Genomic DNA, 22,320 nt, shown 5'->3' with positions numbered 1-22,320 from the left:
CAGGAAGAAATGGCGCACTTTGGTCTATGGGGTCACGGAGAGTCGAAAGCGACTAAACGACTAACATCATCATCATCAATACATCATCAAATGGATTTCTGGTTTCTCTGCCATCCATAGAGCGTAAATCATAACTCGAAATTGTTAAGCAGGTGTGGGGTATAAACAATAATTATCTACAAGAAATAAACTAGGTTAGCCCCGTAACCATTTCTTTAATTTCTTCTACACAGAACTTACAAGGAAAAAGGAACAACATGAATATTCATAAAAGGAAATGCATCTTGAGGTCAGAAAATTCACTTCCAATACACACTAGCGGCACCCACCAAATAACAACCAGAAAGTCCACGAATCTGCGGGAGAAATAAACTGTTCGACCATATCTGATTCCCAAAGTATATTCAAATGCTACGGGTACAGGAGTTGGTGGTGAGTGTTCGGTTTGTTGTCTTCCGTCTGTATTTGTATGTGTGTGCTGTGTTGAAAGATCTTCCTTGAGTATGAAAGCTGGTTTCAGGAGATCAATTGTGATCTGTTTAACCTATCCATTGACCTCAACTTCAAAATACTTGTGGCCGCGTTTCTTCACTTTGTAAGGGCATGTGTAAGCTGTTTTTGTATATAAACACATTTGAGCATTATGTGAGATCCGTGGATGTTGGAACAGGGTTCAGTAAGCATATTGTCTCCTGAAGACTTCTCGCAAAGTCTTGGTGGGTGATGTTAGGGGCATCAGACAGAAATTCACCTGGAAGTCGGATGGTTGTATTTTAGAATAAATCTGCATGTGCACATCCCAAGTCTCCTTAGCCTGCGGTACGGATACCTAAGAGGACGAGGTGAAGTAACTCTGTAGGTGAACATCAAAGTCTTCTATTTTACTGCTGAACCGATGCCTAAGAGGAGGAGGGGAAGTGACTCGAGTCATGAATATGATTTAAGCAGGTGGAACTTATTTGCTGCTTTCAGTGTCCGGTGTTGACATTCTATTAGTCCATTAGGCTGAGGGAGGTATACGGTAGTTGTTTTGCTCTGAGAACCTAATACTTCGCAATGGTTTTGAAGAGCTCGCTATGAAATTGCCGACCTTGGTCTGTTGTGATTTGAAGTGGTATATCAAATCTTGGAAACCAATTCGAAATTAAGATTCTGGTTAGAGTTCCTGCTGTTTGATCTTCCAAAGGTGCTGCTTTCAAGCAGCGGGAAAACATGTCTACAACTGTTAATAGATGTCAGAATCCCCTGCAAGGTGGTAAAGGGCCAACGATGTCCACGTTGATGTGTGTGAATCGTTCGTTAGGTACAGGAAAATCTGGTAAAGATGATTGCGTTTGCTTCTAGATCTTACATTTCTGCATTCCAAACATGCTCGAGTCCAATTCTTGCACTCTTTCCTTATGTTCGGGAAGATGATTATTTCAGTGATCATCTTCGTTGTCGCTCGGATTCCAGGGTGGGATAAGCTGTGGGTTGTTGAAAATGCTCTCTTGCGGAAGTCTGGCGGTATGTAAGGATGAGTGCGACCAGTTAATGTGTCACAGCAGATAAATTTACTGGAATTGGGTATTTGTATTTTTGTCATCCTAAGCGGTTCGTTTTCATCTTTCTGTTTATCTGCCATGACATCATAATCGAGGAGTGTAGGTGAATTGATGGTGTTTATGCGCGACAGTGAATCTGCAACCACGTTCTCGATTCCTGAGATGTGCCTGATGTATGCGGTGAACTCTACAATATACTACAATTGCCGTGCTCTCCTGGGAATTGCCTTGTTTATGTCTTGCTGAAATTCATAGACTAATGGTTTGTAATCTGTAAAGATTGTGAATTTCTGCCCTTCTAATGAATTTCGGAAATATTTGATTGAGCTGTAGATGGCTTGCTGTTCACCGTCATAGGCACTGTACTTCATTTGTGTATTGGTTAAGCTTCTGGAGAATAAATGTAAGGATTGTTTCACGGCATTTAATTCTTGTTAGAATACAGTCCCAATAACAATGGCCGAAGCATCAGTGATCATTGATAGGGAAGCTTGGTGTTGTTGATGGGCCAGTAGCGTCACGCTGCAAAGGGCCTCTCCGCAATAAAACGTTTCTTCTTTCCGTAGTCCACTGCAGTGCTTTGGTGCTGGTTTTCTTGTGTGCTTTTAATAATGTTGTTATTGTCTTCTGTAATTTTGCACAATTTGGAATAATCCTGTGGTAAAAATTAAGCATGCCAAAAAAGACTCTAATGAAGTGGCTGACTGAGGATTGAGATGGCTTCTACTATTGATGGAAGCGGTTTCAGACCGTCTTGATTTATCAAGTAGCCCAAGAACTGAGTTTCTTCTGCACAGAACTTACAATTTGTGACGTTAACTCAGAGACCATACTCAACAAGTCTCTTAAAACAGTGCCAGAGTGGCTCTGATGTGTTTTTTGTCAGGTGAAACAACGAGTACGTCATCCAAATAACAGTAAACTAATCCAAGTCCCATCAACAGAATGATCATAATCCTTTGAAAGGTTTGAGCAGCACTTTTTAATCCAAATGTCATGAATGAAAATTCTAATAATCCGAATGGAGTGGTGATGGTTGTTTGGGGATTTGGGCTTTGTGGACAGGTATTTGTTGGAAAGCACAGATCAAGTCAATAGATGAAAAGTTCTTGGCTTATGAATATGTGTCTGAAATCAGTGAGGATGGATAGAGGATATATATCAGGAACTGTAAATCTGTTCAGGGCCCTCTAATCACCACAAGGTCTCCATTCAGCAGACTTCTTTTTTGTTAGATGTAGGAGACTTGACCAGTTACTCTTGGAAGTTCTACATAAGCCTTGTTTGAGCATATATTCAAATAATTTTCGCAGTGCTTTCATCTTCTGAATTGTGAGTCTCTTTGACTTAGCAATACAGGGTGAGCTTTAGTCTCGATGTGATGCTCTACGTTGCGGTTCTTAATTTTCCTATTTACTACGAGGGTTGGGGCAAACGTCATGGCAACTATATGTTTCTTGAAGATACCAGTCCGGTGTAAAATGTGACATATACAGACGAAAGGACAAGGTGTTAGCTGCATGTGTGGACAATAAAAGGCACTGAAATGTCGTAACACACTAATATTTTACGATAGTATACAGAGCAGTATGGCCTCCCCGGTGCAAAAGGATGACAACACAGTACAGATCAGTTGACATGGCAAACCTGGGCCTAAAGACCATCAAAATAGTACCCTGCTACTAACACAACACGCTGCCAACGATATGGGAGGCGCTGAATACCATCTGCCTCAGCATTTGCCGCACCATGTGTGAATCGGGTCACCTGTTGGCGCACAGCATTATCAATGTCCTCTCGTGTTCGTGTTGCAAACTGCCTACTCCGTAGTGGTTCCTTAATCTTTCTAATGAGATCAAAGTCACAGGGCGAAATGTCGGGAGAGTACGGTGGGTGCTCCAATTCTTCCCTTCACCAACGTCGCAGTAGGTGCCCTACACACTCTGCTTTATAAGGGTTTGCATTATCGTGCAGGATTATTGCACTGTTCACAAGATCTGGACGTTTCTCCCGAACGCCACGTCGTACCCGTCACACCAAGAAGTCCCTGTAGTACTGTGCGGTCACTTTTCTCCCATGTGGAAGAAAGAGACAAACAATGGCACCCCTGATGTCATACACGACGATCACCATCAATTTGACTGGGGAAGGATTCTGACGGACCTTCTGCCTCCTTGTTGATCCAGCATGTCGCAACTCCGCAGACTGACGTTACAGTTCTACTTCGTATTCCCTGGCCCAAAATTCATCGATCGATTATTCGTGACAAGAATTGATCGCTGTCCTATATTCAGCGTGCAAGGTGGTCGGAATATATTGCATAGCGCACCCACCTTTGAACTTCCGTCAGTGCATTCGGTGCCCACCGCGATGCGATTTTGTGCAGTTGGAGCTCATTACGCAATATCCTGTTGCGTTGCGTCTCTCGATGCCACTTGCCCTCTCTATCTCCAGTAGCGTCCATCGTCTGTCTTCAACCGAGAGATGCTCGATGACGGCACGTGCCACGTCGGTCCGCACAATGACAGGTCGTCCCCAACGTTGTTCATCACTGGTTGACACACGTCCTTGCTGAAACTTTGCTACCCACCGTGCTACTGTACGGTATGGTAGAGCATTATTCCCAAGGGCTTTCACTAATTTACTGTGACATTTCACTGCATTTTTCCCTCGGAGAACGGCTGTTTTGATGTAAGCGCGCTGCTCAACATGGGTTACTTCCATCTCACAGGACACTCACCAACTGACTGATTTCACAGCCCTCGCTGCACTACTACCAGCTATCACAGAGCCATTGTTGTTCTGCATACACACTATGCCTGCAGAACTTCCACACGACACATACACGTTAGTGTTCCGTGCACATATCTACAAGAAAAAAATAGTTGCCATGACTTTTGCCCCAATGCTCGTATATTGGGAGGTGTCCGGTCTGGTACTTCATTTAAAACGGTCTGATATAGGTTTCCGTGCTCTGTACCTGTATCTTCTTATACACTGCTTTGGTAAATTATGCGATTAGTAATTAATGAAGTATTGGTATCGACTAACCATTGGCTTTGGCTGTCAGCCATTAGATTAAAATATGAATGAAAGTCAATTGCAATGATGGGTCTGCTTACATCAGCTATGATGAAAGGCCACTGAAATTCCCGGCATAACCCAAGAACGAGCTTTAATAACTTCTGCCGGATTGAATGGCTCAGACGGTTGAGGCGCAGGGCCTTCTGACCCCAACTTGGCAGGTTCGAACCCGGATCAGTCCGGCGGTATTTGAAGGTGATCAAATACGTCAGACTCGTGTCGGTAGATTTACTGGCATGTAAAATAATCCCTGCGGGAAAAACACCGGCACTTCGGCGTCTACAAAATCTGTAGAATGTAGTTATTGCGGCGTAAAGCCAATAACATTATTATTATTATTATTATTATTATTATTATTATTATTATTATTATTATTATTATTATTATTATTATTATTATTATTATTATCTTTTTTGACATCGTTATGCCCTATTCAGGAGCACGGTTGAACTTCATTAGCTGATGTGTTGGCCTTCTTTTCCTCCCAAAATCTTTTAATCCTCCCGCTGAACCTTTTCCTTCGTACTTCTGTCCAAATTATAGTAGCTGTGTTGGTGGGTTTGCCTTCAAAGTGATGATTGTCGATTTTGGTTCTGAATTTACATCTATCCTGTACAATGTCTTTGAGTTGTTTATTTCCTGGAGATCTGTTTCAATTTCACGAAGCCAGCTGTTCTTGGTTTTTAATGAAAGGGCCAGGTTGAGAATTCTTTTAGTTAGCCTGTTAGTGTTCATTCTGATAGTGTGTCCATAAAATTTCAATCGCCTTTTCCGAAAAGTGTGAGAAACTTTTTCAGAACTACAATATTTCTCCTGGGATGATTTTTTTCCACATTCCATCAATACAAACTGGGCCAAAAAGTTTTCGTAAAATTTTTCTTCTCTTTTGTTTCTCAATATCATTGGTTAATAATCCGCCACCAATGATTAAGGTTTTTGAGGCATATAACGCTTCAGGTTTCATCATTGCATTATAGTGTCTATGTTTTGCATTCCGAGATTTTTTATTATGCCTGTTCCAAGTGATCCTGTACGCTTGCTGTAATTTGGAAATTCTTTCTTTATTTGCTTCGCGGTTTAAACCATAGGGCTGAATAATTCCCCCTAAATATTTAAAATGGTTCACTTCAACAATTTTACCTAATTTAATCCATCTAAGTATCGTGAGGCTCCTTCCATGTACTGAGTTTTCTCATACGAAATTTGAAGTCCCGTTTTGATGGCAATTTCATGTAGTTTTTCAATGCAATGAATTGCTTTATGCATGTTAATGGAAACAATTGCTATGTCATCAGCAAAAGCCAGACATTGCACGTTAATTCTATCTTTACGTAGTCTTCCAAGGGTTATTTCTTTATTTTCCTTTCCCCAGGTCCTGATTACTTTCTCAAGTACCCAGTTAAACAGTAACGGCAATAAACCATCCCCTCGACGGACCCCGGTGTTAACAAGAAAAGGCTTAGATATTTCGCCTGGGAATTTAACTTTGGAAGTAGTGCCAGTTCTTGTTTGTTTGATTAATTTTCTTGTTTTTTATCCTCTTGAAATTCTTCAAGAGAACTGATAAGTTATTTGACGGTCTATAGAGTCATATGCTTTTCTGAAATCTACAAAAGTAGCCTAATGATCGTTTTTCTAGTTTTACGCATTTGGAGGATAGTTTTGAGATTAAGGATATGTTCTGTACAAGATCTACCTTTTCTGGAACCTACCTGGTATTCACCAATTAGATGGTCTGTTTGTTTAGCAATTCTAGTGAGAAGGGCTTAGGAAAATTTTGTAAGCAACTGGTATCAAGCTAATTCCTCTATAATTATTGATGTTCGTCTCATCCCCTTTCTTGTGTAGTGGATGGATTAGCGCACATTTCAAATCTTCCGGGATTTCTTCAGTGGTCCAGATGTTCTCAAGATTCGAGTGGATTTTCCGGACTACGCTCTCACCTCCTATCTTCAGCATTTCGGCAATTATACCATCTTCGCCCGGCGATTTGTTATTTTTGAATCCTTGAATTATTTATTTGACTTCTTCCAGTGCTGGGGGTTCAGAATCTTGATTAGATAAGGGTTTTCCAAAGGTGCGTTGTTCTTTAGGGGATTCACAGTTTTAAACATCCTGGAAATAAACTGCTAGAAGTTTGCAGTTCTCTTGATTATTCGTTTTCAATGTCCCATCTGGGCGTTTGAAGCAAAGACAGGTGCCTGATAATTTGATAATTCTTCTCTGAAAGTTTTGTAGAAGTTTTGTGTATTGTTTTTGTAAAATCTTGTTCAATTTCTGCCAATCTGTAGTGTTCATACTTGCGTTTTTTAGACCTGATAATTTTTTATGTTTGTTTGTGTGTTTTGATGAATTCCTGCCAGGTTTGTTCAGTTTTATGAGAATTCCATTTTCCAGGCTTTAGTTATAAAGCTTATGGCCTTGTCGCAGGTTTCATTCCACCACCTATGTTTGCGTTTCCTGGGTGGTGTGCCAACATTTCGGGAAGCCTTCAAAAGTATATCTTTGAGTTCTAACCAGCTCGAAGGATTGTGATTAGGAATATTTTCAAGGAAAGTACAAGTGTTCTGTTTAAGAAATTCCGGATCGACACGCAGGTTTTTTGTTATTTTGGGTTTGGAGCTATTTGGTTGAAATTTGACCTTGGTTAAGGATAGATGGTAGTCAGAGTCAATGATCCCTTTTTTAACTTTAACATTCATAATTTCTTTTTGATTTTTCTTGGAAATAGCCACATGATCTAGCTGACATTCTCCCAAGTGAAAATTTGGGGATCTCCAGGTTGTTTTCTTGTGTGAAATCGCCCGGAAATGTGTTGACATTAATTTGAGATCAAAATTTTTGCAAAAATCAATTAATCTTTCTCCAGTTTGATTATTTCTATTGTGCTCTGGGTATAGTCCTACAATGATTATTATTATTATTATTATTATTATTATTATTATTATTATTATTATTATTATTATTATTAATATTATTATTATTATTATTATTATTATTATTATTATTATTATTATTATTATTATTATTATTATTATTATTATTATTATATCTGACCATATTTTTTAATTTTAGTGTTATTAGCTGCAAAGAGTTGGAGTTTACTTAGAGTGTGATTTTCGTTGCTTGAAGGTGGATAAACTGAAACATTTGCCCCAGTACTTATCAGATTGATGATTCCATGTCACATATTGGCGACTCAGTTGGGTCCTCTGACTCTGTATCGCCGTGGAGACATGGGCAATTAGTTTTCCGGATTACCCGTCTGGGCTTGAAGTACTGCACTCATACTGCATGGCTGCAAACACTTATAACCACGTTCACCGAAATCTGAGTTGTAATAACACAGGTTTGGAGTTGCAGGAGAATTATTGCTGGTGGATTTCCCTCTCGAATTTGATCTGCACCGCTGATGGGAGCATGAATGGAGTCGTCTGCTTAAATCTGACACTTGAATGGAAAGTTCAGATACCTGGTTTTTTAAATCCTGTAGGTCGTCTCGGTGGGGATTGACAACATTTATAGGTACTCCCTGGAAAGAAGGGGTTTGTTTCAGGTCCAAAATTTGATCTACCATGGTGGCAAGCCTTGCCTGATCGTCACTGCTCACTGATAGTAGGCTTATAGTGCGCATGTCACGAGGTAGCGTCTTAAGGAACTGTTCACCAACCCCGTCATCGGCTAAGTTCCACATTTCACGCAGCAGTTGGGACGGTTTGCGATCACCAACTTCCAGTTCCATTAATAGTTTGTCAATTGTTCTTTAATGACAACATATTTTCCTGAATCGGGCGGCTTAACGAAGATATCACCGGGCGAGTTGGCCGTGCAATTAGGGGCGCGCGAATGTGAGCTTGCTTCCGTGAGATAGTGGGTTCGAATCCCACTTTCATAAGCCCTGAAGGCTGTTTTCGGTGGCTTCCCATTTTCACACTAGGCAAACGCTGGGGCTGTACCTTCATTAAAGACACGGCCGCTTCCTTCCAACATCTAGGCCTTTCCTATCCCACCGTCGCCATAAGATCTATCTGTGTCGGTGCGTCGTAAAGCCTCTATCAATAATAATAACAAGGATATCAGCAACCTGGGTTAATATTTCCGCGTCGATTGAACTCACCACGGTGTCATATTTAGTCTGATGACGAGATATGTTGCTCGTACGAAACTGAGATTCAAGTTTTATGAACCATATCCTAGGATCTGACTTCCAGATCCTAGGGACATTAACACACGAAGCTACTGCCTGTTTGTATCCGTTATTTACTTCTTCGTTTTCTTGCGACATCATGTCGTTTCACCAATTCGTGGAGTAAAAATAATAATTATCCACAAGAAATACACTAGGTTAGTCCCGTAACTATTTCACTTTATTCTACACAGAACTTACAAGGAAAAAAGAACAACATGAATATTCATATAAAACAAATGAAAAAGGTATTTCTTCGTCATTACATGACGAAGGTAATATCATTATTCTATGCATCTTGAGATTAGAAGGTTCACTTCCACTACAGAGGTAACCAACCTAACGTTATATCAAAATATTTGCAAACGATTGCTGAGATCATGAAATTATTATTATTATTTTTAAAATTATTGTTATAAAATGAATTTAGGTCCATTAAAGGCCATGTTAAGTAACTGAGTTTTGCATCAAGAATCGTTGTATTCTTTCTCTTGAAGTCTATCTTCTTTGCTTAGTCCATCCTCTATGCTGCTTCAGTTCTTAGTGCATGCCTTTGAAGTTGTTGATTTTTATCTGTATCGTGTTCGATCGGAAATGTATTTCCACCTGAGAAAAACCCTGCCAAAAATCTCTGATTTCCTGAAACTTCAGACCTAGCACACAGTATTTCGAACATCGGCTTTGTCAGCCTATTCCATTCATTCTAACAGATAACCATACAACTTCAGTCTTCATTTTATTATTGCAACCGGGAGACAGTAGGTTCGAATCCCACTATCGGCAGCCCTGAAGATGGTTTTCCGTGGTTTCCCATTTTCACACCAGGCAAATGTTGGGGATTACCTTAATTAAGGCCACGGCCGCTTCCTTCCAACTCCTAGGCCTTTCCTATCCCATCGTCGCCATAAGACCTATCTGTGTCGGTGCGACGTAAAGCCCCTAGCATTTTATTATTGACACTGCAAGTCTGCCGTTTTTATGATACAATTACCCACTTCCTCTTAATCTCATTTGTTCATCCAGCATCTTTTGGCATATCGTCTAGCGAAGGATCGTTCTCTGAAATTTCTCGGTTCCTATTTTTCCAGTTCATCCAGTCATTCGGAGACACTCATACACATAATGACGTTCCATTTTCATTACTGTGTTTTAACATCTGATTAGCTTGCCTTGAAGAGGCATTTTCCTTGTACAGGCTGTGTGTTCTACGTATGGCAGAGACAATCTCTTCTACCGGGCGAGTTGGCCGTGCGGTTAGGTGCGCGAGGCTGTGAGCTTGCATCCGGGAGATAGTGGATTCCAGCCCTGATGATCTTTTTCCTGGGTGTCCCACTTTCACACCAGGAAAATGCTGGGGATTTACCTTCATTAAGGCCACGGTCGCTTTCATTTCCTACCCCATTGTCACCATACGATCTATCTGTGTCGGTGCGACGTAAAACATTTTTTTTTATAATCACAAACAGTCTCCTCTTCCTTATACAGGCTGTGTGTTCTACGGACGGCACAGAGAGTTTCCTCTTCATTATACAGGCTGTGTGTTCTACGGATGGCACAGACAATCTCCTCTTCCATAAGCAGGCTGTGTGTTCTACGGACGGCACAGACAGATTTCTCTTCATTATACAGGCTGTGTGTTCTACGGACGGCACAGACAGTTTCCTCTTCATTATACAGGCTGTGTGTTCTACGGACGGCACAGACAATCTCCTCTTCCTTAAGCAGGCTGTGTGTTCTACGGACGGCACAGACAGATTTCTCTTCATTATAGAGGCTGTGTGTTCTACGGACGGCACAGACAATCTCTTCTTCCTTATACAGGCTGTGTGTTCTACGGACGACACAGACAGTCTCCTCTTCCTTATACAGGCTGTGTGTTTTACGGACGGCACAGACAGATTTCTCTTCATTATACAGGCTGTGTGTTCTACGGACGGCACAGACAGTCTTCTCTTCCTTATACAGGCTGTGTGTTCTACGGACGGTACAGACAGTCTCCTCTTCCTTATACAGGCTGTGAGTTTTACGGACGGCACAGACAGATTTCTCTTCATTATACAGGCTGTGTGTTCTACGGACGGCACAGACAGTCTTCTCTTCCTTATGCAGGCTGTGTGTTCTACGGACGGCACAGACAGTCTTCTCTTCATTATACAGGCTGTGTGTTCTACGGACGGCACAGACAGTTTCCTCTTCATTATACAGGCTGTGTGTTCTACGGACGGCACAGACAATCTCCTCTTAATTAAGCAGGCTGTGCGTTCTACGGACGGCAAAGACAGATTTCTCTTCATTATACAGGCTGTGTGTTCTACGGACGGCACAGACAATCTCTTCTTCCTTACACAGGCTGTGTGTTCTACGGACGGCACAGACAGATTTCTCTTCATTATACAGGCTGCATGTTCTACGGACGGCACAGACAATCTCTTCTTCCTTACACAGGCTGTGTGTTCTACGGACGGCACAGACAATCTCTTCTTCCTTATACAGGCTGTGTGTTCTACAGACGGCACAGACAGTCTCCTCTTCCTTATACAGGCTGTGTGTTCTACGGACGGCAAAGACAGTCTCCTCTTCCTTATGCAGGCTGTGTGTTCTACAGACGGCACAGACAGTCTTCTCTTCCTTATGCAGGCTGTGTGTTCTACGGACGGCACAGACAGTCTCCTCTTCCTTATACAGGCTGTGTGTTCTACGGACGGCACAGACAGTCTCTTCTTCCTTATACAGGCTGTGTGTTCTACGGACGGCACAGACAATTTCTTCCTTATGCAGGCTGTGTGTTCTACAGACGGCACAGACAGTCTTCTCTTCCTTATGCAGGCTGTGTGTTCTACGGACGGCACAGACAATCTCTTCTTCCTTATACAGGCTGTGTGTTTTACGGACGGCACAGACAGATTTCTCTTCATTATACAGGCTGCATGTTCTACGGACGGCACAGACAATCTCTTCTTCCTTACACAGGCTGTGTGTTCTACGGACGGCACAGACAGTCTCTTCTTCCTTATACAGGCTGTGTGTTCTACGGACGGCACAGACAATCTCTTCTTCCTTACACAGGCTGTGTGTTCTACGGACGGCACAGACAGATTTCTCTTCATTATACAGGCTGCATGTTCTACGGACGGCACAGACAATCTCTTCTTCCTTACACAGGCTGTGTGTTCTACGGACGGCACAGACAGTCTCCTCTTCCTTATACAGGCTGTGTGTTCTACGGACGGCACAGACAATCTCTTCTTCCTTACACAGGCTGTGTGTTCTACGGACGGCACAGACAGATTTCTCTTCATTATACAGGCTGCATGTTCTACGGACGGCACAGACAACCTCTTCTTCCTTACACAGGCTGTGCGTTCTACGGACGGCACAGACAATCTCTTCTTCCTTATACAGGCTGTGTGTTCTACAGACGGCACAGACAGTCTCCTCTTCCTTATACAGGCTGTGTGTTCTACAGACGGCACAGACAGTCTTCACTTCCTTATGCAGGCTGTGTGTTCTACGGACGGCACGGACAGTCCTATCTTCCTTATACAGGCTGTGTGTTCTACGGACGGCACAGACAGTCTCTTCTTCCTTATACAGGCTTTGTGTTCTACGGACGGCACAGACAATCTTTTCTTCCTTATACAGGCTGTGTGTTCTACGGACGGCACAGACAATCTCTTCTTCCTTATGCAGGCTGTGTGTTCTACAGACGGCACAGACAGTCTTCTCTTCCTTATGCAGGCTGTGTGTTCTACGGACGGCACAGACAGTCCTATCTTCCTTATACAGGCTGTGTGTTCTACGGACGGCACAGACAGATTTCTCTTCGTTATACAGGCTGTGTGTTCTACGGATGGCACAGACAATCTCTTCTTCCTTATGCAGGCTGTGTGTTCTACAGACGGCACAGACAGTCTTCTCTTCCTTATGCAGGCTGTGTGTTCTACGGACGGCACAGACAGTCCTATCTTCCTTATACAGGCTGTGTGTTCTACGGACGGCACAGAGAGTCTCCTCTTCCTTATACAGGCTGTGTGTTCTACGGACGGCACAGACAGTCTTCTCTTCCTTATGCAGGCTGTGTGTTCTACGGACGGCACAGACAATCTCTTCTTCCTTACACAGGCTGTGTGTTCTACGGACGGCACAGACAGATTTCTCTTCATTATACAGGCTGCATGTTCTACGGACGGCACAGACAACCTCTTCTTCCTTACACAGGCTGTGCGTTCTACGGACGGCACAGACAATCTCTTCTTCCTTATACAGGCTGTGTGTTCTACGGACGGCACAGACAGTCTCCTCTTCCTTATACAGGCTGTGTGTTCTACAGACGGCACAGACAGTCTTCTCTTCCTTATGCAGGCTGTGTGTTCTACGGACGGCACGGACAGTCCTATCTTCCTTATACAGGCTGTGTGTTCTACGGACGGCACAGACAGTCTCTTCTTCCTTATACAGGCTGTGTGTTCTACGGACGGCACAGACAATCTCTTCTTCCTTATACAGGCTGTGTGTTCTACGGACGGCACAGACAATCTCTTCTTCCTTATGCAGGCTGTGTGTTCTACAGACGGCACAGACAGTCTTCTCTTCCTTATGCAGGCTGTGTGTTCTACGGACGGCACAGACAGTCCTATCTTCCTTATACAGGCTGTGTGTTCTACGGACGGCACAGACAGATTTCTCTTCCTTATACAGGCTGTGTGTTCTACGGACGGCACAGACAATCTCTTCTTCCTTATGCAGGCTGTGTGTTCTACAGACGGCACAGACAGTCTTCTCTTCCTTATGCAGGCTGTGTGTTCTACGGACGGCACAGACAGTCCTATCTTCCTTATACAGGCTGTGTGTTCTACGGACGGCACGGACAGTCTCCTCTTCCTTATATAGGCTGTGTGTTCTACGGACGGCACAGACAGTCTTCTCTTCTTTATACAGGCTGTGTGTTCTACGGACGGCACAGACAATCTCCTCTTCCTTAAGCAGGCTGTGTGTTCTACGGACGGCACAGACAATCTCTTCTTCCTTATATAGGCTGTGTGTTCTACGGACGGCACAGAGAGTCTCCTCTTCCTTATACAGGCTGTGTGTTCTACGGACGGCACAGACAGTCTTCTCTTCCTTATGCAGGCTGTGTGTTCTACGGACGGCACAGACAGTCCTATCTTCCTTATACAGGCTGTGTGTTCTACGGACGGCACGGACAGTCTCCTCTTCCTTATATAGGCTGTGTGTTCTACGGACGGCACAGACAGTCTGCTCTTCTTTATACAGGCTGTGTGTTCTACGGACGGCACAGACAATCTCCTCTTCCTTAAGCAGGCTGTGTGTTCTACGGACGGCACAGGCAGTTTCCTCTTCCCTATACAGGCTGTGTGTTCTACGGACGGCACGGACAGTCTCCTCTCCCTTATATAGGCTGTGTGTTCTACGGACGGCACAGACAGTCTCCTCTTCCTTATACAGGCTGTGTGTTCTACGGACGGCACGGACAGTCTCCTCTTCCTTATATAGGCTGTGTGTTCTACGGACGGCACAGACAGTCTTCTCCTCTTTATACAGGCTGTGTGTTCTACGGACGGCACAGACAGTCTTCTCTTCCTTATGCAGGCTGTGTGTTCTACGGACAGCACAGACAGTCCTATCTTCCTTATACAGGCTGTGTGTTCTACGGACGGCACGGACAGTCTCCTCTTCCTTATATAGGCTGTGTGTTCTACGGACGGCACAGACAGTCTTCTCTTCCTTATGCAGGCTGTGTGTTCTACGGACGGCACAGACAGTCCTATCTTCCTTATACAGGCTGTGTGTTCTACGGACGGCACGGACAGTCTCCTCTTCCTTATATAGGCTGTGTGTTCTACGGACGGCACAGACAGTCTTCTCTTCTTTATACAGGCTGTGTGTTCTACGGACGGCACAGACAATCTCCTCTTCCTTAAGCAGGCTGTGTGTTCTACGGACGGCACAGACAGTTTCCTCTTCCTTATACAGGCTGTGTGTTCTACGGACGGCACAGAGAGTCTCCTCTTCCTTATACAGGCTGTGTGTTCTACAGACGGCACAGACAATCTGCTCTTCCTTATACAGGCTGTGTGTTCTACGGACGGCACAGACAATCTGCTCTTCCTTATACAGGCTGTGTGTTCTACGGACGGCACGGACAGTCTCCTCTTCCTTATACAGGCTGTGTGTTCTACGGACGGCACAGACAGTCTTCTCTTCTTTATACAGGCTGTGTGTTCTACGGACGTCACAGACAATCTCCTCTTCCTTAAGCAGGCTGTGTGTTCTACGGACGGCACAGACAGTCTCCTCTTCCTTATACAGGCTGTGTGTTCTACGGACGGCACGGACAGTCTCCTCTTCCTTATACAGGCTGTGTGTTCTACAGACGGCACAGACAGTCTTCTCTTCCTTATGCAGGCTGTGTGTTCTACGGACGGCACGGACAGTCCTATCTTCCTTATACAGGCTGTGTGTTCTACGGACGGCACAGACAGTCTCTTCTTCCTTATACAGGCTGTGTGTTCTACGGACGGTACAGACAATCTCTTCTTCCTTATACAGGCTGTGTGTTCTACGGACGGCACAGACAATCTCTTCTTCCTTATGCAGGCTGTGTGTTCTACAGACGGCACAGACAGTCTTCTCTTCCTTATGCAGGCTGTGTGTTCTACGGACGGCACAGACAGTCCTATCTTCCTTATACAGGCTGTGTGTTCTACGGACGGCACAGACAGATTTCTCTTCGTTATACAGGCTGTGTGTTCTACGGACGGCACAGACAATCTCTTCTTCCTTATGCAGGCTGTGTGTTCTACAGACGGCACAGACAGTCTTCTCTTCCTTATGCAGGCTGTGTGTTCTACGGACGGCACAGACAGTCCTATCTTCCTTATACAGGCTGTGTGTTCTACGGACGGCACAGAGAGTCTCCTCTTCCTTATACAGGCTGTGTGTTCTACGGACGGCACAGACAGTCTTCTCTTCCTTATGCAGGCTGTGTGTTCTACGGACGGCACAGACAATCTCTTCTTCCTTACACAGGCTGTGTGTTCTACGGACGGCACAGACAGATTTCTCTTCATTATACAGGCTGCATGTTCTACGGACGGCACAGACAACCTCTTCTTCCTTACACAGGCTGTGCGTTCTACGGACGGCACAGACAATCTCTTCTTCCTTATACAGGCTGTGTGTTCTACAGACGGCACAGACAGTCTCCTCTTCCTTATACAGGCTGTGTGTTCTACAGACGGCACAGACAGTCTTCTCTTCGTTATGCAGGCTGTGTGTTCTACGGACGGCACGGACAGTCCTATCTTCCTTATACAGGCTGTGTGTTCTACGGACGGCACAGACAGTATCTTCTTCCTTATACAGCCTGTGTGTTCTACGGACGGCACAGACAATCTCTTCTTCCTTATACAGGCTGTGTGTTCTACGGACGGCACAGACAATCTCTTCTTCCTTATGCAGGCTGTGTGTTCTACAGACGGCACAGACAGTCTTCTCTTCCTTATGCAGGCTGTGTGTTCTACGGACGGCACAGACAGTCCTATCTCCCTTATACAGGCTGTGTGTTCTACGGACGGCACAGACAGATTTCTCTTCGTTATACAGGCTGTGTGTTCTACGGACGGCACAGACAATCTCTTCTTCCTTATGCAGGCTGTGTGTTCTACAGACGGCACAGACAGTCTTCTCTTCCTTATGCAGGCTGTGTGTTCTACGGACGGCACAGACAGTCCTATCTTCCTTATACAGGCTATGTGTTCTACGGACGGCACGGACAGTCTCCTCTTCCTTATATAGGCTGTGTGGTCTACGGACGGCACAGACAGTCTTCTCTTCTTTATACAGGCTGTGTGTTCTACGGACGGCACAGACAATCTCCTCTTCCTTAAGCAGGCTGTGTGTTCTACGGACGGCACAGACAATCTCTTCTTCCTTATATAGGCTGTGTGTTCTACGGACGGCACAGAGAGTCTCCTCTTCCTTATACAGGCTGTGTGTTCTACGGACGGCACAGACAGTCTTCTCTTCCTTATGCAGGCTGTGTGTTCTACGGACGGCACAGACAGTCCTATCTTCCTTATACAGGCTGTGTGTTCTACGGACGGCACGGACAGTCTCCTCTTCCTTATATAGGCTGTGTGTTCTACGGACGGCACAGACAGTCTTCTCTTCTTTATACAGGCTGTGTGTTCTACGGACGGCACAGACAATCTCTTCTTCCTTACACAGGCTGTGTGTTCTACGGACGGCACGGACAGTCTCCTCTTCCTTATACAGGCTGTGTGTTCTACGGACGGCACAGACAGTCCTATCTTCCTTATACAGGCTGTGTGTTCTACGGACGGCACAGACAGATTTCTCTTCGTTATACAGGCTGTGTGTTCTACGGATGGCACAGACAATCTCTTCTTCCTTATGCAGGCTGTGTGTTCTACAGACGGCAAAGACAGTCTTCTCTTCCTTATGCAGGCTGTGTGTTCTACGGACGGCACAGACAGTCCTATCTTCCTTATACAGGCTGTGTGTTCTACGGACGGCACAGAGAGTCTCCTCTTCCTTATACAGGCTGTGTGTTCTACGGACGGCACAGACAGTCTTCTCTTCCTTATGCAGGCTGTGTGTTCTACGGACGGCACAGACAATCTCTTCTTCCTTACACAGGCTGTGTGTTCTACGGACGGCACAGACAGATTTCTCTTCATTATACAGGCTGCATGTTCTACGGACGGCACAGACAACCTCTTCTTCCTTACACAGGCTGTGCGTTCTACGGACGGCACAGACAATCTCTTCTTCCTTATACAGGCTGTGTGTTCTACGGACGGCACAGACAGTCTCCTCTTCCTTATACAGGCTGTGTGTTCTACAGACGGCACAGACAGTCTTCTCTTCCTTATGCAGGCTGTGTGTTCTACGGACGGCACGGACAGTCCTATCTTCCTTATACAGGCTGTGTGTTCTACGGACGGCACAGACAGTCTCTTCTTCCTTATACAGGCTGTGTGTTCTACGGACGGCACAGACAATCTCTTCTTCCTTATACAGGCTGTGTGTTCTACGGACGGCACAGACAATCTCTTCTTCCTTATGCAGGCTGTGTGTTCTACAGACGGCACAGACAGTCTTCTCTTCCTTATGCAGGCTGTGTGTTCTACGGACGGCACAGACAGTCCTATCTTCCTTATACAGGCTGTGTGTTCTACGGACGGCACAGACAGATTTCTCTTCCTTATACAGGCTGTGTGTTCTACGGACGGCACAGACAATCTCTTCTTCCTTATGCAGGCTGTGTGTTCTACAGACGGCACAGACAGTCTTCTCTTCCTTATGCAGGCTGTGTGTTCTACGGACGGCACAGACAGTCCTATCTTCCTTATACAGGCTGTGTGTTCTACGGACGGCACGGACAGTCTCCTCTTCCTTATATAGGCTGTGTGTTCTACGGACGGCACAGACAGTCTTCTCTTCTTTATACAGGCTGTGTGTTCTACGGACGGCACAGACAATCTCCTCTTCCTTAAGCAGGCTGTGTGTTCTACGGACGGCACAGACAATCTCTTCTTCCTTATATAGGCTGTGTGTTCTACGGACGGCACAGAGAGTCTCCTCTTCCTTATACAGGCTGTGTGTTCTACGGACGGCACAGACAGTCTTCTCTTCCTTATGCAGGCTGTGTGTTCTACGGACGGCACAGACAGTCCTATCTTCCTTATACAGGCTGTGTGTTCTACGGACGGCACGGACAGTCTCCTCTTCCTTATATAGGCTGTGTGTTCTACGGACGGCACAGACAGTCTTCTCTTCTTTATACAGGCTGTGTGTTCTACGGACGGCACAGACAATCTCCTCTTCCTTAAGCAGGCTGTGTGTTCTACGGACGGCACAGGCAGTTTCCTCTTCCCTATACAGGCTGTGTGTTCTACGGACGGCACGGACAGTCTCCTCTTCCTTATATAGGCTGTGTGTTCTACGGACGGCACAGACAGTCTCCTCTTCCTTATACAGGCTGTGTGTTCTACGGACGGCACGGACAGTCTCCTCTTCCTTATATAGGCTGTGTGTTCTACGGACGGCACAGACAGTCTTCTCCTCTTTATACAGGCTGTGTGTTCTACGGACGGCACAGACAGTCTTCTCTTCCTTATGCAGGCTGTGTGTTCTACGGACAGCACAGACAGTCCTATCTTCCTTATACAGGCTGTGTGTTCTACGGACGGCACGGACAGTCTCCTCTTCCTTATATAGGCTGTGTGTTCTACGGACGGCACAGACAGTCTTCTCTTCCTTATGCAGGCTGTGTGTTCTACGGACGGCACAGACAGTCCTATCTTCCTTATACAGGCTGTGTGTTCTACGGACGACACGGACAGTCTCCTCTTCCTTATATAGGCTGTGTGTTCTACGGACGGCACAGACAGTCTTCTCTTCTTTATACAGGCTGTGTGTTCTACGGACGGCACAGACAATCTCCTCTTCCTTAAGCAGGCTGTGTGTTCTACGGACGGCACAGACAGTTTCCTCTTCCTTATACAGGCTGTGTGTTCTACGGACGGCACAGAGAGTCTCCTCTTCCTTATACAGGCTGTGTGTTCTACAGACGGCACAGACAATCTGCTCTTCCTTATACAGGCTGTGTGTTCTACGGACGGCACAGACAATCTGCTCTTCCTTATACAGGCTGTGTGTTCTACGGACGGCACGGACAGTCTCCTCTTCCTTATACAGGCTGTGTGTTCTACGGACGGCACAGACAGTCTTCTCTTCTTTATACAGGCTGTGTGTTCTACGGACGTCACAGACAATCTCCTCTTCCTTAAGCAGGCTGTGTGTTCTACGGACGGCACAGACAGTCTCCTCTTCCTTATACAGGCTGTGTGTTCTACGGACGGCACGGACAGTCTCCTCTTCCTTATACAGGCTGTGTGTTCTACAGACGGCACAGACAGTCTTCTCTTCCTTATGCAGGCTGTGTGTTCTACGGACGGCACGGACAGTCCTATCTTCCTTATACAGGCTGTGTGTTCTACGGACGGCACAGACAGTCTCTTCTTCCTTATACAGGCTGTGTGTTCTACGGACGGCACAGACAATCTCTTCTTCCTTATACAGGCTGTGTGTTCTACGGACGGCACAGACAATCTCTTCTTCCTTATGCAGGCTGTGTGTTCTACAGACGGCACAGACAGTCTTCTCTTCCTTATGCAGGCTGTGTGTTCTACGGACGGCACAGACAGTCCTATCTTCCTTATACAGGCTGTGTGTTCTACGGACGGCACAGACAGATTTCTCTTCGTTATACAGGCTGTGTGTTCTACGGACGGCACAGACAATCTCTTCTTCCTTATGCAGGCTGTGTGTTCTACAGACGGCACAGACAGTCTTCTCTTCCTTATGCAGGCTGTGTGTTCTACGGACGGCACAGACAGTCCTATCTTCCTTATACAGGCTGTGTGTTCTACGGACGGCACAGAGAGTCTCCTCTTCCTTATACAGGCTGTGTGTTCTACGGACGGCACAGACAGTCTTCTCTTCCTTATGCAGGCTGTGTGTTCTACGGACGGCACAGACAATCTCTTCTTCCTTACACAGGCTGTGTGTTCTACGGACGGCACAGACAGATTTCTCTTCATTATACAGGCTGCATGTTCTACGGACGGCACAGACAACCTCTTCTTCCTTACACAGGCTGTGCGTTCTACGGACGGCACAGACAATCTCTTCTTCCTTATACAGGCTGTGTGTTCTACAGACGGCACAGACAGTCTCCTCTTCCTTATACAGGCTGTGTGTTCTACAGACGGCACAGACAGTCTTCTCTTCGTTATGCAGGCTGTGTGTTCTACGGACGGCACGGACAGTCCTATCTTCCTTATACAGGCTGTGTGTTCTACGGACGGCACAGACAGTCTCTTCTTCCTTATACAGGCTGTGTGTTCTACGGACGGCACAGACAATCTCTTCTTCCTTATACAGGCTGTGTGTTCTACGGACGGCACAGACAATCTCTTCTTCCTTATGCAGGCTGTGTGTTCTACAGACGGCACAGACAGTCTTCTCTTCCTTATGCAGGCTGTGTGTTCTACGGACGGCACAGACAGTCCTATCTCCCTTATACAGGCTGTGTGTTCTACGGACGGCACAGACAGATTTCTCTTCGTTATACAGGCTGTGTGTTCTACGGACGGCACAGACAATCTCTTCTTCCTTATGCAGGCTGTGTGTTCTACAGACGGCACAGACAGTCTTCTCTTCCTTATGCAGGCTGTGTGTTCTACGGACGGCACAGACAGTCCTATCTTCCTTATACAGGCTATGTGTTCTACGGACGGCACGGACAGTCTCCTCTTCCTTATATAGGCTGTGTGGTCTACGGACGGCACAGACAGTCTTCTCTTCTTTATACAGGCTGTGTGTTCTACGGACGGCACAGACAATCTCCTCTTCCTTAAGCAGGCTGTGTGTTCTACGGACGGCACAGACAATCTCTTCTTCCTTATATAGGCTGTGTGTTCTACGGACGGCACAGAGAGTCTCCTCTTCCTTATACAGGCTGTGTGTTCTACGGACGGCACAGACAGTCTTCTCTTCCTTATGCAGGCTGTGTGTTCTACGGACGGCACAGACAGTCCTATCTTCCTTATACAGGCTGTGTGTTCTACGGACGGCACGGACAGTCTCCTCTTCCTTATATAGGCTGTGTGTTCTACGGACGGCACAGACAGTCTTCTCTTCTTTATACAGGCTGTGTGTTCTACGGACGGCACAGACAATCTCCTCTTCCTTAAGCAGGCTGTGTGTTCTACGGACGGCACAGGCAGTTTCCTCTTCCCTATACAGGCTGTGTGTTCTACGGACGGCACAGACAGTCTTCTCCTCTTTATACAGGCTGTGTGTTCTACGGACGGCACAGACAGTCTTCTCTTCCTTATGCAGGCTGTGTGTTCTACGGACGGCACAGACAGTCTTCTCTTCTTTATACAGGCTGTGTGTTCTACGGACGGCACAGACAATCTCCTCTTCCTTAAGCAGGCTGTGTGTTCTACGGACGGCACAGACAATCTCTTCTTCCTTATATAGGCTGTGTGTTCTACGGACGGCACAGAGAGTCTCCTCTTCCTTATACAGGCTGTGTGTTCTACGGACGGCACAGACAGTCTTCTCTTCCTTATGCAGGCTGTGTGTTCTACGGACGGCACAGACAGTCCTATCTTCCTTATACAGGCTGTGTGTTCTACGGACGGCACGGACAGTCTCCTCTTCCTTATATAGGCTGTGTGTTCTACGGACGGCACAGACAGTCTTCTCTTCTTTATACAGGCTGTGTGTTCTACGGACGGCACAGACAGTCTCCTCTTCCTTATACAGGCTGTGTGTTCTACGGACGGCACGGACAGTCTCCTCTTCCTTATATAGGCTGTGTGTTCTACGGACGGCACAGACAGCCTTCTCCTCTTTATACAGGCTGTGTGTTCTACGGACGGCACA

At 45.7% G+C, this 22,320-nt stretch overlaps 1 protein-coding gene across 1 annotated transcript in view; it reads right to left on the bottom strand.

Annotated features, from left to right (window-relative positions):
* The window catches only part of LOC136877325 (esterase FE4), an 83,519-nt gene that overhangs the window by 35,034 nt on the left and 26,165 nt on the right, over positions 1-22,320 (bottom strand). The window lies entirely within an intron of this gene.

This window comes from Anabrus simplex, chromosome 7, assembly GCF_040414725.1.
Source record: "Anabrus simplex isolate iqAnaSimp1 chromosome 7, ASM4041472v1, whole genome shotgun sequence".
NCBI lineage: Eukaryota > Metazoa > Arthropoda > Insecta > Orthoptera > Tettigoniidae > Anabrus > Anabrus simplex.
This window is presented reverse-complemented; position numbering and strand designations above follow the sequence as displayed.